We start from the raw sequence: 16,766 nt of genomic DNA on the forward strand, positions 1-16,766 counted from the left end.
CCGGAATGGAACATATTCAGTTTCGGAATACAGAGACGGATACGTATGGTTAGCCAGAGGACATCAAATATGTCCCATATTTGCTCTGGAAAACTGAATCAATTCCACCATGGAACTCGAATTCGATATCCAATAAATACGCGCAGGAATTGAATTGAATTGTATTTTATGGATTTATGAAAAGGCGTATTTTTTTCCCATCACTAAAGCCACTTGAGGATTGTAAATGAGAAACATGCGTGTGGAAGACGGGCGGATAGTTAGTCTTGGTTTTGAACCCATTTCTAAAACCAAGCCTCCAACGCAACGAACGTAAGCAACTAGTGAATAGGCCAATATATGTGATTTTCAAATACGAATACAATGCTGCATTTGTTGTTTGCGTTTTGATTGTGTTTCTAAAAAAAGACCAGCCCGTGCGTAAACATGCGTTCCAAATGCTCCATGGTCACAATACATCATAATCACTTCTATCATAACAAGTCGTCTTTCTCTGAACTTGGACAAGTCAATAGAGAGGCTATAAAAAACCTATATAGATACCGGAACGTTTCCTTATTGAATGGTTTCTTTTTTGTGCTTAGCCTAGGTAGTTGTGTACAGTAATTGACACAATTGGTTTACTTGTAGCCTAATGTAGCCCATCTCCCACCCGTGGGACGATACATAGTTACAGTAATGATATGTAATAAGCATGTTCAATAGGCCGAATGTACTGTTTCTAGGGAAAATGACGCGATGATTAGCCAATGATCACAAAGAGCTGAGTAATCGCCCACAAACATGTTGTGCCTGGTAGTGAATGAAATTGTATTGTACTGAATGCAACTGTACACCCGTTCTCTCTGCGTAGCATATACCTGTCCAGCCGGTTTCAAAGATTTGTGAAAGCTCGATCCGGGAGTTACGGGTATTGGTAGGTAGGTCTATTACGAGAGGGGTGTTGGATGTCAGTTTGGAACAGTTCAACACACGACGCCCCAACGACTGGAACGGAGCTCCTTTCTCTCGCCACTCCAGAAGTGTAGCTTGGTCTCGCCACTTGCGCAACAAGTGACTCTGCCAAAGGGATTTATAAGATTTAGTTCTTTATGCTAGAACGTGACTGAAAATCAAGGCTTTCGACGAGAATAACAGGAGCACTCTCTCCGTTTCTTTGCCTGTCCACGGTTTATGAAGGCATCACAACCGGGTATAAAATCCGATTTCTCCGTGTTCGACCATGAAAGTGACACGGATGTTTGTGCCCAGATGCTGCGCTCCTTCACATTAGCACGTCGCCGGCTGACTAAATGTAAGAACCTCTTTGTTCATTTAGGGAGACGTGTATTTGTGTGTAGATATCACCTAGCTACAAGCCCATATAACTTAGAAACTACGGGACTTCGTATAGGCTAGATTGAGCCAAGTGATGTTGGAATCAGTGATGAGACATCGATCCTCGTTTCAATAAACAGCGATAGGCTACTTTGTAGCCAAATCAAAATGAACAAAGTCTAGCCTGGTTCCGGATGTAAACACAACGTCGCGCCTTCCTTTTTAAACCATGGTTGCTAACAGAGGAGTATTTTCTCACTTCTCTTTCCAGGGCCACCATGCTCCATGCGTCCGCTGTGGTCGTGTGGGAATGGCTCAACGAACACGGGCGGTGGCGGCCCTACAGCCCGACCGTCTCCCACCACATCGAGGCGGTGATACGAAGCGATCCCCGAGGTGGGAGCGTCGTGCTAGGCCAAGTCGACAACCGCCTCTCGCCCTACATCCTAGACCTGCAGTCGATGCACCAGTTCAGGCAGGACACAGGTAAGAAGACGAGAGCTTAGAGGTGGGAATGGCTGTTGTTGTTGTGGGGATACCGATGTGGTGTTGTTACGCGCCTGGTGTTGTTTGTGTAAGGCACGTGGATGTATATAGGTGGAGAACTTTTGTGAAACAGCACAGTTTAAAATATATGGCAAATAGAAATCAAAACTGGATGGTCTTAAGAGAGAGACGAGAAACCACGTGTTTGATGTATTTGATACCATTCCAAGTATTCTGCTCCAGTCATTACCACCAGCCAGTTCTCCCCAATTAAGGTCCCGCCAACCTCCTGTGATGTCCAGTGAGTGTCTCTGTGTCTCGGTCTGTCCAGAGTGGATATATTGTTATAGACAAAAGTCCTATCAGAATTCTTACTTCTACATAGGCCTTTTTAAACATCTTCGGCTCAGTTGTCAGTCTGTTTTGGTTTTTACTTCATGTTACTGCACGGCTGTGTTAAATTCAGTTCGTTTTGCATGTGGTTAAACTAATAGACTGCTTCACCACTGGGGTGGAGCTTAGAGCTCACAGCTTGGTTCCATTCCGTCATAGAATGAGAATTAAGAATGAATTACAATCAGTTCCATATTCCTAGGGCCTGACTGGGTCCCTGAGTTAAACCCTCCACTTGCCTGTCAGACAGAATGGGGTGAAAGTGTGATGACCTACGACAGCTGTACCTCACAGAGCCTTGGCTTCTCTTACGAGAGACATTCTTCCCCCCTAGTCCCCGAATCTAACGCACGCAGCTGCTGTGTGGGGACTGACATTGGGTGGGATAAGCAGAGGTAGCGAGAGAGAAAGGGCACCCTATTTCCTACATAATGCGCTAGTTTTAGTCAAAAGTAGTGCACTACATAGGAAATAGGGTGCTCTTTGTGACAGATCCAGAGTGTAAGGGGAAAGCAGAGAGAATGTGATATTTCAAGGCTTAAACAGCAGAGAATCCCCCCCCCCCCTCTATAGTCTCAGCCACACTGTCTCCTGTTCATTTCTTTAGTCTTGTCTTTAGTTTTGTCAATAGGCCAGATCTGTAGGGGCCAGCGGCGTCAGAGGCTCGGACGTGGGAGAGGGTGATGGAAGGAGGGATAGAAAGAGAGGGAGTCGTTGGGAGGTAATGGGGAAGCCCATCTATCTCTCTCTTTGTTGATGTTGAGAGAACAGATGTTTGTTCCTCTATTGTGGTCTAGACATTCACGCAGGCACACACACACACACACACACACACACACACACACACACACACACACACACACACACACACACACACACACACACACACACACACACACACACACACACACACACACACAGGGAAGAGTGTGGGAGAGAGTTGTAGGAGTAGAACTCGGGCGCATCGAGTCGAGAGACGGGGTAGAGGGCGTACCAGCAATTCTAAGTTCACCGAAGTGGAAGATGAAGACAAAAGAGAGGACGAGAAAGAAAGGGGGAGAGAGGAGTAACGACAGAAACATCTCTCTTTACCTTGTAGCTCCACTCTGCTATTTCACCACAGCTGATGATTGTAATGACACTGTGACACCTCTCCCTCCCACATCCTCTCACAACGTTGGTGCTAGAGACAGACCGCATGAGAATACAGAAGCTCGCAGCTCACCGCTAGCCAAGCGGTCTCTAAACGAGCTTCGCGCCCCGTGGGGATGGTTTTAAGCCTCACGTGTCCATGTTTCTCCTCTCTCCGTGTCCTGGCTTTTCCCACCACTGTGTGATACAGTGCTTCTATGGTGCCGTCAAAGACTCCCATTACTTTGTTGCTTCAACAACTTTTTTTGAAATATTATTAGACTTTAAATCCCCTTCCTGTAATTCCCCGTAGCTACTGGATGTGGAAACGCAGCTTCCCAACTGTTCACAGGGCTAATAGTCAATCAGGGAAGCCAGACTGAAGGGTTTCCAGCTGTCACTGACGACTGAGGAGCCCTGTGGAAGGTAAAACCCATCTAGCGTTAGCGTCTCGCTGTCATTTCAGGGAGCCGTTAGCCTTCAGGCTAGCTGCCGTCAACCAACTCAACATCTAGCGTTAGCGTCTGGCTGTCATTTCAGGGAGCCGTTAGCCTTCAGGCTAGCTGCCGTCAACCAACTCAACATCTAGCGTTAGCGTCTGGCTGTCATTTCAGGGAGCCGTTAGCCTTCAGGGGAGTTTTCTCAAACATAGGCAAATATTTTTCTACCTGAAGTGGGTGAATAGAAAGTAGATTCCCTTTGTAATTCTGAGATGCACTTGCCGACTGAGCCATTTGCTGTTACTGTCTGTCAGACAACAGGCAGACTGTTGTGAAAGGACACACCCTTCTGACCACCGATTGAGTCACTGACTCCCTCTCTAACACATTGTCAATATGTCTTTCTCGCTCTTTGCTCTCCCCCCTCTGTCTCTCCCTCCTCTGTCTCTCCCTCCTCTGTCTCTCCCTTCTCTGTCTCCCCCTCCTCTGTCTCTCTCCTCTCTTTTCTCCCTGACTCCTGTCTCTCCCTCCTCTGTCTCTCCTGTCTCTCTCCCTCCTCTGTCTCTCCTGTCTCTCTCCCTCCTCTGTCTCTCCTGTCTCTCTCCCTCCTCTGTCTCTCCTGTCTCTCTCCCTCCTCTGTCTCTCCTGTCTCTCTCCCTCCTCTGTCTCTCTCCCTCCTCTGTCTCGCCTGTCTCTCTCCCTCTCATAGACATAAAACCCCAAACTCAAACGAATTGTCACATTGGTAAACACACCAACACAACCTTGTGGCATAGGGTGTTGTGGTGGGAGAGTTAGAGAATAATGGTTGAAATGACATGTTGGCTGATATAGTCCGAGACTGACAACAGGCAGCTAGACAGAGAGGCTGACAACAGGCAGCTAGACAGAGAGACTGACAACAGGCAGCTAGACAGAGAGGCTGACAACAGGCAGCTAGACAGAGAGGCTGACAACAGGCAGCTAGACAGAGAGGCTGACAACAGGCAGCTAGACAGAGAGGCTGACAACAGGCAGCTAGACAGAGAGGCTGACAACAGGCAGCTAGACAGAGAGGCTGACAACAGGCAGCTAGGCAGAGAGGCTGACAACAGGCAGCTAGGCAGAGAGGCTGACAACAGGCAGCTAGGCAGAGAGGCTGACAACAGGCAGCTAGGCAGAGAGGCTGACAACAGGCAGCTAGGCAGAGAGGCTGACAACAGGCAGCTAGGCAGAGAGGCTGACAACAGGCAGCTAGGCAGAGAGGCTGACAACAGGCAGCTAGGCAGAGGCTGACAACAGGCAGAGAGGCTGACAACAGGCAGCTAGGCAGAGAGGCTGACAACAGGCAGATAGACAGAGAGGCTGACAACAGGCAGATAGACATAGATAGACAGAGTGATGGATCGGCTAAACACACAGATGAGATTGACAGGGAGGCATAGGTACTTCTGAGGCATATATGGATAGGAAAGCACAGAGGGGGGGGTCTGGTCTTAGAACACACACACACACACACACACTGGTCTTGGAAGAAGCAGCCAGCTGCCTTCTGCTCCAGCTGGTCCAGCCGAAGGGGACACGTTTCCCAGACACCCACAAAGCCTCGGGTAGGGGTGCAGGGGTCACGGGGTCACCCTGGGGGAGAAGGGGTGGAGGTAAACTAAACACAAGCCAACCCTGAAACGTCTCTCTTTCAGGAGGGGAAAGAAGTGAAAGGCTCTAAGCTAGGACCCAAGGGACAGGCCACTTCTAAGTAGAACCAGACTGGACAAAGAGGCAGCGAGAAAGAGGAATAAAGAGGAGAGGAGAGAGAAAATGTTGAGAGAGAGAAAGATGGAGGGAGGGTAAGAGAGAGAAAGAGTGGAGGTGAAGTACAGATAGAGGGGGAATGGTGGCGAGGAGAGACTGGAGAGGGAGGAGGGGAGAGAAGGAGAGAGAGAAGGGGGTAGAACAGAAAGGTTTTCCCCAGCCCAATAGGTTGTTGGAGGAGGAGAGAGAGGGAGAGACGGAGGGGGGAGTAGAACAGAACGTTCCCCTCAGTACAACTCAGTAGGTTGTTGTGCAACAGTCTGTGTCAGATTACTTCAGGGCCCCAGGGCCTCTCGAGTGCCGTCAGTCACCGCGTGTTTCACAACGTAGGCCTTGGATTAGGAGCAGAGAAGCCTCAAACACACGCACACACACACACACGCGCACGCACGCACACACACGCGCACACACACACACACACGCACACACACACACACAGGGTCATGCATGATGAGTACGCACACACACACACACAGGGTCATGCATGATGAGTACACACACACACACACACAGGGTCATGCATGATGAGTGCACACACACACAGGGTCATGCATGATGAGTGCACACACACACAGGGTCATGCATGATGAGTGCACACACACACACACAGGGTCATGCATGATGAGTGCACACACACACACACACAACACACACAGGGTCATGCATGATGAGTGCACACACACACACACATAGGGTCATGCATGATGAGTGCACAGACACACACACAGGGTCATGCATGATGAGTACACACACACACACACAGGGTCATGCATGAAGAGTGCACAGACACACACACACACAGGGTCATGCATGATGAGTGCACACACACACACACACACACATACACACAGGGTCAAGCATGAAGAGTGCACAGACACACACACATACACAAGCACCCATATGCAATAACGCGCACACACACTGGATTGTGTTTCATTCTATCTGATGGCTCTCGTGTTTGGGCTAAGAGGGTCGGAGGGCTACAAAGAGAAGGGACTCCCGAGAGGCGCAGTGGTCTAAGACACGGCATCTCAGTGCAAGAGACGTCCAGGCTGCCTCACATCTGGCTGTGATTGGGAGTCCCATAGGCGCACAATTGGCTCAGCGTTGTCTGGGTTTGACGGTAGGCCGTCATTGTAAATAAGAATTTGTTCTTAACTAACTTGCCTAGTTAAATGAAGGTTAAATTAGATAGAATCAATCGATGTGAGTTTTGTTTTTGTGCTTCTAGGTTGAGCCGGCCATATTGTGAAGTCCTTGTTTACTGTTTTGGTAGTTTATACTCTCTCTCTCTATCTCTCTTTCTCTTTATCTCAACTTAAGGGGCTTTATTGACATGGGAAACATGTGTTTACGTTGCCAAAGCAAGTGAAATAGATAATAAACACAAGTGAAATGAACAGTGAACATTGTGAGTGTAGAGGTTCCAAAAGAATAAAGACATTTCAAAGGGTATATTATGTCTATATACAGTGGTGTAATGATGGGTAAATAGTTCCAGTCCAAAACAACATCAATATAGCAGCAGGATGGACAGAGGAGGAGAGAGCCAGGAGAGGAGAGGAGGGGAGGAGAGGAGGGGAGAGGAGAGGAGAGGAGAGGAGGGAGAGGAGGGGAGGGGAGGGAGGGAGAGGAGAGGAGAGGAGAGAGGAGGAGAGGGGAGAGGAGGGGAGGGGAGAGGAGAGGAGAGGAGAGAGGAGGAGAGGGGAGAGGAGGGGAGAGGAGGGGAGAGGAGAGGAGAGGAGAGGAGGGGAGAGGAGGGGAGAGGAGAGGAGAGGAGGGGAGAGGAGAGGAGAGGAGAGGAGGGGAGAGGAGAGGAGGGGAGAGGAGGGGAGAGGAGAGGAGAGGAGAGGAGAGGAGAGGAGAGAGGAGGAGAGGAGAGAGGAGGGGAGAGGGAGGGGAGGGGAGAGGAGGGGAGAGGAGAGGAGGGGAGAGGAGAGGAGAGGAGGGGAGAGGAGAGGAGAGGAGAGAGGAGGAGAGGAGGGAGAGGAGGAGGGGAGAGAAAAGAGCCAGAGGAGAGGAGAGGAGAGGAGAGGAGAGGAGAGAGAGGAGAGGAGAGGAGAGGAGAGGGGGGGAGGGGAGGGGAGGGGAGGGGAGAAAAGAGCCAGGAGAGGAGAGGAGAGGAGGGGAGGGGAGAGGAGGGGAGAGGAGGGGAGAGAGGAGGGAGGGGAGGGAGGAGAGGAGGGGAGAGAGAGGAGAGGAGGGGAGGGAGGAGAGAGAGGAGGGGAGGAGGGAGAGGAGAGGAGAGGAGAGGAGGGGAGGGAGGGGGAGGAGAGGAGAGGAGGAGGGGAGGGAGGAGAGGAGAGGAGAGGAGAGAGAGGAGGGGAGGGGAGGGGAGGAGGAGGAGGGGAGGGAGAAGAGGAGAGAGAGGAGAGGAGAGGAGAGGAGAGGAGAGGAGAGGAGAGGAGGGGAGAGGAGGGGAGAGAGGAGGGGAGAGGAGAGGAGAGGAGAGGAGAGGGAGGAGAGAGAGGAGAGGAGAGGAGAGGAGAGGAGGGGAGGGGAGGAGAGAGGGAGGGGGGGAGGAGAGGAGAGGAGAGGAGAGGAGGAGAGGAGGGAGAGGAGAGGAGAGGAGGGGAGGGGAGGAGAGGAGAGGAGAGGAGGGGAGGGAGAGGAGGAGAGGAGAGGAGAGGAGAGGAGAGAGGAGAGGAGGAGAGGAGGGGAGAGGAGAGGAGAGGAGGGGAGGAGAGGAGGAGGGGAGAGGGGAGAGGAGGAGGGGAGGGAGAGGAGAGGAGAGAGAGGAGAGGAGGGGAGAGGAGGAGAGGAGAGGAGGGGAGGAGAGGAGGGGAGAGGAGGGAGAGAGAGGGAGGAGAGAGGAGAGGAGAGGAGAGAGGGGAGGGGAGAGGAAGAGGGGGAGAGGAGAGGAGAGAGGGAGAAAAGAGCCAGGAGAGGAGAGGAGGGAGAGGAGAGGAAGAGGAGAGGAGAGGAGGGGAGAGGAGGAGAGAGGAGAGGAGAGGCAGAGGAGAGGAGGGAGGGAGAGGAGGGGAGAGGAGAGAGGGGGAGAGGAGAGAGGAGAGAGGGAGAAAAGAGCCAGGAGAGGAGAGGAGGGAGAGGAGAGGAGAGGAGAGGAGGGGGAGAGGAGGAGAGAGGAGAGGAGAGGAGAGGAGGGGAGGGGAGAGGAGGGGGAGGGAGCGAGGGGAGAGGAGAGGAGAGAGGGAGAAAAGAGCCAGGGAGAGGAGAGGAGGGAGAGGAGGAGAGGAGGGAGGGGAGAGGAGAGGAGGGGAGAGGAGAGGAGAGAGGAGAAAAGAGCCAGGAGAGGAGAGGAGGGAGAGGAGGAGAGGAGGGAGGGGAGAGGAGAGGAGAGGAGCGGGAGAGGAGAGGAGAGAGGGAGAAAAGAGCCAGGAGAGGAGAGGAGGGGAGAGGAGAGGAGAGGAGGGGAGAGGAGAGGAGAGGAGAGAGGAGAGGAGGGGAGAGGAGGGGAGAGGAGAGAGGGAGAAAAGAGCCAGGAGAGGAGAGGAGGGGAGAGGAGAGGAGGGGAGGGGAGGGAGAGGAGAGAGGGAGAAAAGAGCCAGGAGAGGAGAGGAGGGGAGAGGAGAGGAGGGGAGAGGAGAGGAGAGGAGGGGAGAGGAGAGGAGAGAGGGAGAAAAGAGCCAGGAGAGGAGAGGAGGGGAGAGGAGGAGAGGAGGGGAGGGGAGAGGAGAGGAGGGAGAGGAGAGGAGAGAGGGAGAAAAGAGCCAGGAGAGGAGAGGAGGGGAGAGGAGAGGAGGGGAGAGGAGAGGAGAGGAGAGGAGAGAGGAGGAGAGGAGAGGAGGGAGAGGAGGGGAGAGGAGAGAGGGAGAAAAGAGCCAGGAGAGGAGAGGAGAGGGAGGAGAGGAGGAGAGGAGAGAGAGGAGAGGAGAGGAGAGGAGAGGAGAGGAGAGAGGAGGAGAGAGGAGGAGAGGAGAGGAGAGGAGGGGAGAGGAGGGAGGAGAGGAGAGGAGAGGAGAGGAGAGGAGAGGAGGGAGAGGAGGGAGAGGAGAGGAGAGGAGAGGAGAGGAGAGGGAGAGGAGGGGAGAGGAGAGGAGGGGAGAGGAGAGAGGAGAGGACTTCTGTGTAGAAGATCATCTGAGGTCAGTCAGACTAGAACACAGAGAAATGAGGAAAGAGGGAGAGAGATGAAGAGAGGGGGAGGATCATTAGAAACCACAGCTCTTCTTTTAGAAGGGATCTAGCAGACATCTTTGTCTTCTTCTCGTTCCCCTTCCCCTGCTTTGTCTCTTCTTCTCGTTTACCTTCCCCTGCTTTGTCTCTCCTTCTCCTTCCCCTGCTTTGTCTCTTCTTCTCCTTCCCCTGCTTTGTCTCTTCTTCTCCTTCCCCTGCTTTGTCTCGTCTTCTCCTTCCCCTGCTTTGTCTCTTCTTCTCCTTCCCCTGCTTTGTCTCTTCTTCTTCTCCTTCCCCTGCTTTGTCTCTTCTTCTTCTTCTTCTTCTCCTGCTTTGTCTCTTCTTCTTCTTCTTCTTCTCCTGCTTTGTCTCTTCTTCTCCTTCCCCTGCTTTGTCTCTTCTTCTTCTCGTTCACCTTCCCCTGCTTTGTCTCTTCTTCTCCTTCCCCTGCTTTGTCTCTTCTTCTCCTTCCCCTGCTTTGTCTCTTCTTCTTCTTCTCCTTCCCCTGCTTTGTTTCTTCTTCTCCTTTTCCTTCCCCTGCTTTGTTTCTTCTTCTCCTTTTCCTTCCCCTGCTTTGTCTCTTGTTCTCCTTTTCCTTCCCCTGCTTTGTCTCTTCTTCTCCTTCCCCTGCTTTGTCTCTTCTTCTCCTTCCCCTGCTTTGTCTCTTCTTCTCCTTCCCCTGCTTTGTCTCTTCTTCTTCTTCTCCTTCCCCTGCTTTGTCTCTTCTTCTCCTTTTCCTTCCCCTGCTTTGTCTCTTCTTCTCCTTTTCCTTCCCCTGCTTTGTCTCTTCTTCTCCTTCTCCTTCCCATGCTTTGTCTTCTCCTTCCCCTGCTTTGTCTTCTCCTTCTCCTTCCCCTGCTTTGTCTCTTCTTCTTCTTCTTCTCCTTCCCCTGCTTTGTCTCTTCTTCTTCTTCTCCTTCCCCTGCTTTGTCTCTTCTTCTCCTTCCCCTGCTTTGTCTCTTCTTCTCCTTCTCCTTCCCCTGCTTTGTCTCTTCTTCTCCTTCTCCTTCCCCTGCTTTCTCTTCTTCTCCTCCTCCTTCCCCTGCTTTGTCTTCTCCTTCTCCTTCCCCTGCTTTGTCTTCTCCTTCTCCTTCCCCTGCTTTCTCTTCTTCTTCTCCTTCCCCTGCTTTCTCTTCTTCTTCCCCTTCCCCTGCTTTGTCTTCTTCTTCTCCTTCCCCTGCTTTCTCTTCTTCTTCTCCTTCCCCTGCTTTGTCTTCTTCTTCTCCTTCCCCTGCTTTGTCTTCTTCTTCTCCTTCCCCTGCTTTGTCTTCTTCTTCTCCTTCCCCTGCTTTGTCTTCTTCTTCTCCTTCCCCTGCTTTGTCTTCTTCTTCTCCTTCCCCTGCTTGTCTTCTTCTTCTCCTTCCCCTGCTTTGTCTTCTTCTTCTCCTTCCCCTGCTTTCTCTTCTTCTTCTCCTTCCCCTGCTTTCTCTTCTTCTCCTTCCCCTGCTTTGTCCTCTTCTTCTCCTTCCCCTGCTTTGTCTTCTCCTTCCCCTGCTTTGTCTTCTCCTTCCCCTGCTTTGTCTTCTCCTTCCCCGGCTTTGTCCTCTTCTTCTCCTTCCCTGCTTTGTCCTCTCCTTTCCCTGCTTTGTCTTCTTCTTCTCCTTCCCCTGCTTTGTCTTCTTCTTCTCCTTCCCCTGCTTTGTCTTCTTCTTCTCCTTCCCCTGCTTTGTCTTCTTCTTCTCCTTCCCCTGCTTTGTCCTCTTCTTCTCCTTTTCCTTCCCCTGCTTTCTCTTCTTCTTCTCCTTCCCCTGCTTTGTCTCTTCTTCTCCTTCCCCTGCTTTGTCTCTTCTTCTCCTTCCCCTGCTTGTCTCTTCTTCTCCTTCCCCTGCTTTCTCTTCTTCTCCTTCCCCTGCTTTGTCCTCTTCTTCTCCTTTTCCTTCCCCTGCTTTCTCTTCTTCTCCTTTTCCTTCCCCTGCTTTGTCCTCTTCTTCTCCTTCCCCTGCTTTGTCCTCTTCTTCTCCTTCCCCTGCTTTGTCTTCTCCTTCTCCTTCCCCTGCTTTGTCTTCTCCTTCTCCTTCCCCTGCTTTTTCTCCTTCTCCTTCCCCTGCTTTGTCCTCTTCTTCTCCTTTTCCTTCCCCTGCTTTCTCTTCTTCTCCTTTTCCTTCCCCTGCTTTGTCCTCTTCTTCTCCTTCCCCTGCTTTGTCCTCTTCTTCTCCTTCCCCTGCTTTGTCTTCTCCTTCTCCTTCCCCTGCTTTGTCTTCTCCTTCTCCTTCCCCTGCTTTTTCTCCTTCTCCTTCCCCTGCTTTTTCTTCTTCTCCTTCCCCTGCTTTTTCTTCTTCTCCTTCCCCTGCTTTGTCCTCTTCTCCTTCCCCTGCTTTGTCCTCTTCTTCTCCTTCCCCTGCTTTGTCTCTTCTTCTCCTTCCCCTGCTTTGTCTCTTCTTCTCCTTCCCCTGCTTGTCCTCTTCTTCTCCTTCCCCTGCTTTGTCTTCTCCTTCCCCTGCTTTGTCTTCTCCTTCCCCTGCTTTGTCTTCTCCTTCCCCTGCTTTGTCTTCTCCTTCTCCTTCCCCTGCTTTGTCCTCTTCTTCTCCTTCCCCTGCTTTGTCCTCTCCTTCTCCTTCCCCTGCTTTGTCCTCTCCTTCTCCTTCCCCTGCTTTGTCCTCTTCTTCTCCTTCCCCTGCTTTGTCCTCTTCTTCTCCTTCCCCTGCTTTGTCCTCTTCTTCTCCTTCCCCTGCTTTGTCCTCTTCTTCTCCTTCCCCTGCTTTGTCCTCTTCTTCTCCTTCCCCTGCTTTGTCCTCTTCTTCTCCTTCCCTGCTTTGTCCTCTTCTTCTCCTTCCCCTGCTTTGTCCTCTTCTTCTCCTTCCCCTGCTTTTTCTTCTCCTTCCCCTGCTTTGTCTTCTCCTTCTCCTTCCCCTGCTTTGTCTTCTCCTTCTCCTTCCCCTGCTTTGTCTTCTCCTTCCCCTGCTTTGTCTTCTCCTTCCCCTGCTTTGTCTTCTCCTTCCCCTGCTTTGTCCTCTCCTTCTCCTTCCCCTGCTTTGTCCTCTTCTTCTCCTTCCCCTGCTTTGTCCTCTTCTTCTCCTTCCCCTGCTTTGTCCTCTTCTTCTCCTTCCCCTGCTTTGTCTCTTCTTCTCCTTCCCCTGCTTTCTCTTCTTCTCCTTCCCCTGCTTTCTCTTCTTCTCCTTCCCCTGCTTTGTCCTCTTCTTCTCCTTTTCCTTCCCCTGCTTTGTCCTCTTCTTCTCCTTTTCCTTCCCCTGCTTTCTCTTCTTCTCCTTCCCCTGCTTTGTCTTCTCCTTTTCCTTCCCCTGCTTTGTCTTCTTCTCCTTCCCCTGCTTTGTCTTCTCCTTCTCCTTCCCCTGCTTTGTCTTCTCCTTCCCCTGCTTTGTCTTCTCCTTCTCCTTCCCCTGCTTTGTCTTCTCCTTCCCCTGCTTTGTCTTCTCCTTCTCCTTCCCCTGCTTTGTCTTCTCCTTCTCCTTCCCCTGCTTTGTCTTCTCCTTCTCCTTCCCCTGCTTTTTCTTCTTCTCCTTCCCCTGCTTTGTCCTCTTCTCCTTCCCCTGCTTTGTCCTCTTCTTCTCCTTCCCCTGCTTTGTCTCTTCTTCTCCTTCCCCTGCTTTGTCTCTTCTTCTCCTTCCCCTGCTTTGTCTCTTCTTCTCCTTCCCCTGCTTTGTCTCTTCTTCTCCTTCCCCTGCTTTGTCTCTTCTTCTCCTTCCCCTGCTTTGTCCTTCTTCTCCTTCCCCTGCTTGTCTTCTCCTTCCCCTGCTTTGTCTTCTCCTTCCCCTGCTTTGTCTTCTTCCCTGCTTTTCTCCTTCCCCTGCTTTGTCCTCTTCTTCTCCTTCCCCTGCTTTGTCCTCTCCTTCTCCTTCCCCTGCTTTGTCCTCTCCTTCTCCTTCCCCTGCTTTGTCCTCTTCTTCTCCTTCCCCTGCTTTGTCCTCTTCTTCTCCTTCCCCTGCTTTGTCCTCTTCTTCTCCTTCCCCTGCTTTGTCCTCTTCTTCTCCTTCCCCTGCTTTGTCCTCTTCTTCTCCTTCCCCTACTTTGTCCTCTTCTTCTCCTTCCCCTGCTTTGTCCTCTTCTTCTCCTTCCCCTGCTTTGTCCTCTTCTTCTCCTTCCCCTGCTTTGTCTTCTTCTTCTCCTTCCCCTGCTTTGTCTCTGCTTGTGACATCAGAGTGCTGCTACAGTGCAACTTAGATTCTGTTCCATTAGCGGCGTTTTCTCTCTGTTTTGAGAAAGCGACAGTCTGGCACAAGGCTGGCTTTCCCATTGACGCTAAAGGACAAAGGAAGGAGAGACGGGGCCTTGGGTCGGGTCTTGTCTGTCAAGCGAAAAGATTCTGTCGGAGTTAGTCAACGTTTTCCTGCTCTCTTTTTCTCTCTTTCCTTTCGCAATTGTGCGTGTGTGTGTGTTGTTCCTGTGTGTGTTTGCTTCAGTGAGCAGAGCAGGAATTCACCTCTAAGAGTGAGGGGCAACAGGTAGTGGACTGCTTGACTGGCCAGGTTTGAGAATGGCTGGAAGGCATGTTTCTCACAGTCATGTATTGACATGGAGTCTGTCTCCCAGGTCCGTGAGAGAAATTTGACTCAATATGGCATAAGGGTCTGCTATACAAATGGATGGAAAGCAGTGTTGAGGGAGAAACATACAACATTATTAAATCCATGTACACAAACAACAAGTGTGCTGTTACAATTGGTCAAAAGAACACACACATTTCTTTCCACATTGCCGTGGGGTGAGACCGGGATGCAGCTTATACCCCACCATCTTCAACATATATATCAACGACAAGGGCACTAGAACAGTCTGCAGCACCCAGCCTCACCCTGCTAGAATCTGAAGTAGGACTAGGTGATATGGCCTGAAACTCATTTCTCAAGTCTTTTCAGACTGATGGGCTATTCACGATACACATCTCGATTTACAACAAAAAATGCATCTCTAAATAAGCTGTGTTCTACAATTAAAGGTCAAATACACTGCATTTAATCAAATTAATTCACGCTCTTAAAAACCAATAATATTAAGAAACACTAAATTCTGCGATACAGGCATTTGGAATTTTGAGCAAAAACATACATTCGAATTAATCAAATTAATTTGATATATTTCCCAGCCCTAATCTGAAGTCAAATGTCTACTGTTTGCTGATGATCTAGTGCTTCTGTCCCCAACCAAGGAGGGCCTACAGCAGCACCGAGATCATCTGCACAGATTCAGATTCTGTCTGGTTGACCTGGGCCCTGACAGTAAATCTCAGTAAGACAAAAATAATGGTGTTCCAAAAAAGGTTGTGAGGTCTGGGTTCCGGTCTGGGTTCCGCTCACCAACCAAAATTTCACAAAATGGGACAAACACCAAATTGAGACTCTGCGTGCAGAATTCTGCAAAAGTATCCTCAGTGTACAACGTAAACCACCAAATAGTGCATGAAGATCAGAATTAAGCCGATACCCACTAATGACCAACATCCAGAGAAGAGACATTCTACAACCACCTAAAAGGAAGCGATTCCCAAACCTTCCATAACAAAGCTCTTCTCTAAGTCAGTTGTTCCCAAACATTTTATAGTCCCGTACCCCTTCAAACATTTAACCTCCAGCCGCGTACCCCCTCTAGAACCAGGGTCAGCACACTCTCAAATGTTGTTTTTTGCCATCATTGTAAGCCTGCCACACCCACTATATGATACATTTATTAAACATAAGAATGAGTGTGAGTTGTCACAACCCGGCTCATGGGAAGTGACAAAGAGCTCTTATAGAACCAGGCCACTAATAATAATCAATAATTTTGCTCTTTCTTTAGCCATCTGACATATGAAACCTTATTTGTTCATCAAAAATGGTGAATAACTCACCACAGCGTTCGGTGGTCCACGTCACCGGCTTCCTAGCCAGCGCCGCTCCATTTCTCATATTTCCATTTGTTTTGTCTTGTTCCATTACACACCTGGTTTTCATTCCATAATCACTGCATGTATTTAGTCCTCTGTTCCCCTCCATGTCTTTGTGTGTAATTGTTTATTGTTATGTGGATTTTGTCAGGCGCTATACTTTTCCTGTGTTCCGTGTTTTTGGCACGTTATTGTTCTTATGTGCTGTCATTTTTGGACCGGAATTAAAGTGCGCCTCCCGTACACACCCCTGTCAACAGGTTAATGAAGGGTCTGCTTGAAAGGATGCACATCACTCTGTAATGTAGGGTTGTATTGGAGAGAGTCTCAGTATCTGTTGAAAGGATGCACATCACTCTGTAATGTAGGGTTGTATTGGAGAGAGTCTCAGTATCTGTTGAAAGGATGCACATCACTCTGTAATGTAGGGTTGTATTGGAGAGAGTCTCAGTACCTGTTGAAAGGATGCACATCACTCTGTAATGTAGGGTTGTATTGGAGAGAGTCTCAGTATCTGTTGAAAGGATGCACATCACTCTGTAATGTAGGGTTGTATTGGAGAGAGTCTCAGTATCTGTTGAAAGGATGCACATCACTCTGTAATGTAGGGTTGTATTGGAGAGAGTCTCAGTATCTGTTGAAAGGATGCACATCACTCTGTAATGTAGGGTTGTATTAGAGAGAGTCTCAGTATCTGTTGAAAGGATGCACATCACTCTGTAATGTAGGGTTGTATTGGAGAGAGTCTCAGTATCTGTTGAAAGGATGCACATCACTCTGTAATGTAGGGTTGTATTGGAGAGAGTCTCAGTATCTGTTGAAAGGATGCACATCACTCTGTAATGTAGGGTTGTATTGGAGAGAGTCTCAGTATCTGTTGAAAGGATGCACATCACTCTGTAATGTAGGGTTGTATTGGAGAGAGTCTCAGTATCTGTTGCTTTTATACATCTTGCTACTCGAAAGTCGTCTTTATTCTCGCTCCAGAAACTCCTGTGGCTTATTTTTCAAATGGTCATGTTTCGTTTCTAAATATCTGCTCAAAAGGGAAGGTTTCCTGTGAGAGAGTAGCGGTTAATGTGATTGGATGTTCATTATTTGACTAGGCTACCTGTATTTGACATTGTGTTGTTATTTCACTGAACCCAAATGTATAGCTCCGTTAGAAAATATAAATGTACTGTTTGAATTGTCTTTTTCTAATGTGAATCACATTTTTATTTGGTGTACACCCGATGGCATTGCGCGTACCCCCGATGGCATTGCGTGTACACCCGATGGCATTGCGCGTACCCCCGATGGCATTGCGC

The 16,766-nt window shown here is 50.0% G+C and overlaps 1 pseudogene; it reads left to right on the forward strand.

Annotated features, from left to right (window-relative positions):
• Positions 1-4: 4 nt before the first annotated feature.
• The window catches only part of LOC109886544 (E3 ubiquitin-protein ligase DTX4-like), a 43,180-nt pseudogene continuing 26,418 nt past the window's right edge, over positions 5-16,766 (forward strand).

Source organism: Oncorhynchus kisutch, unplaced genomic scaffold (assembly GCF_002021735.2).
Source record: "Oncorhynchus kisutch isolate 150728-3 unplaced genomic scaffold, Okis_V2 Okis07a-Okis12b_hom, whole genome shotgun sequence".
Lineage (NCBI taxonomy): Eukaryota > Metazoa > Chordata > Actinopteri > Salmoniformes > Salmonidae > Oncorhynchus > Oncorhynchus kisutch.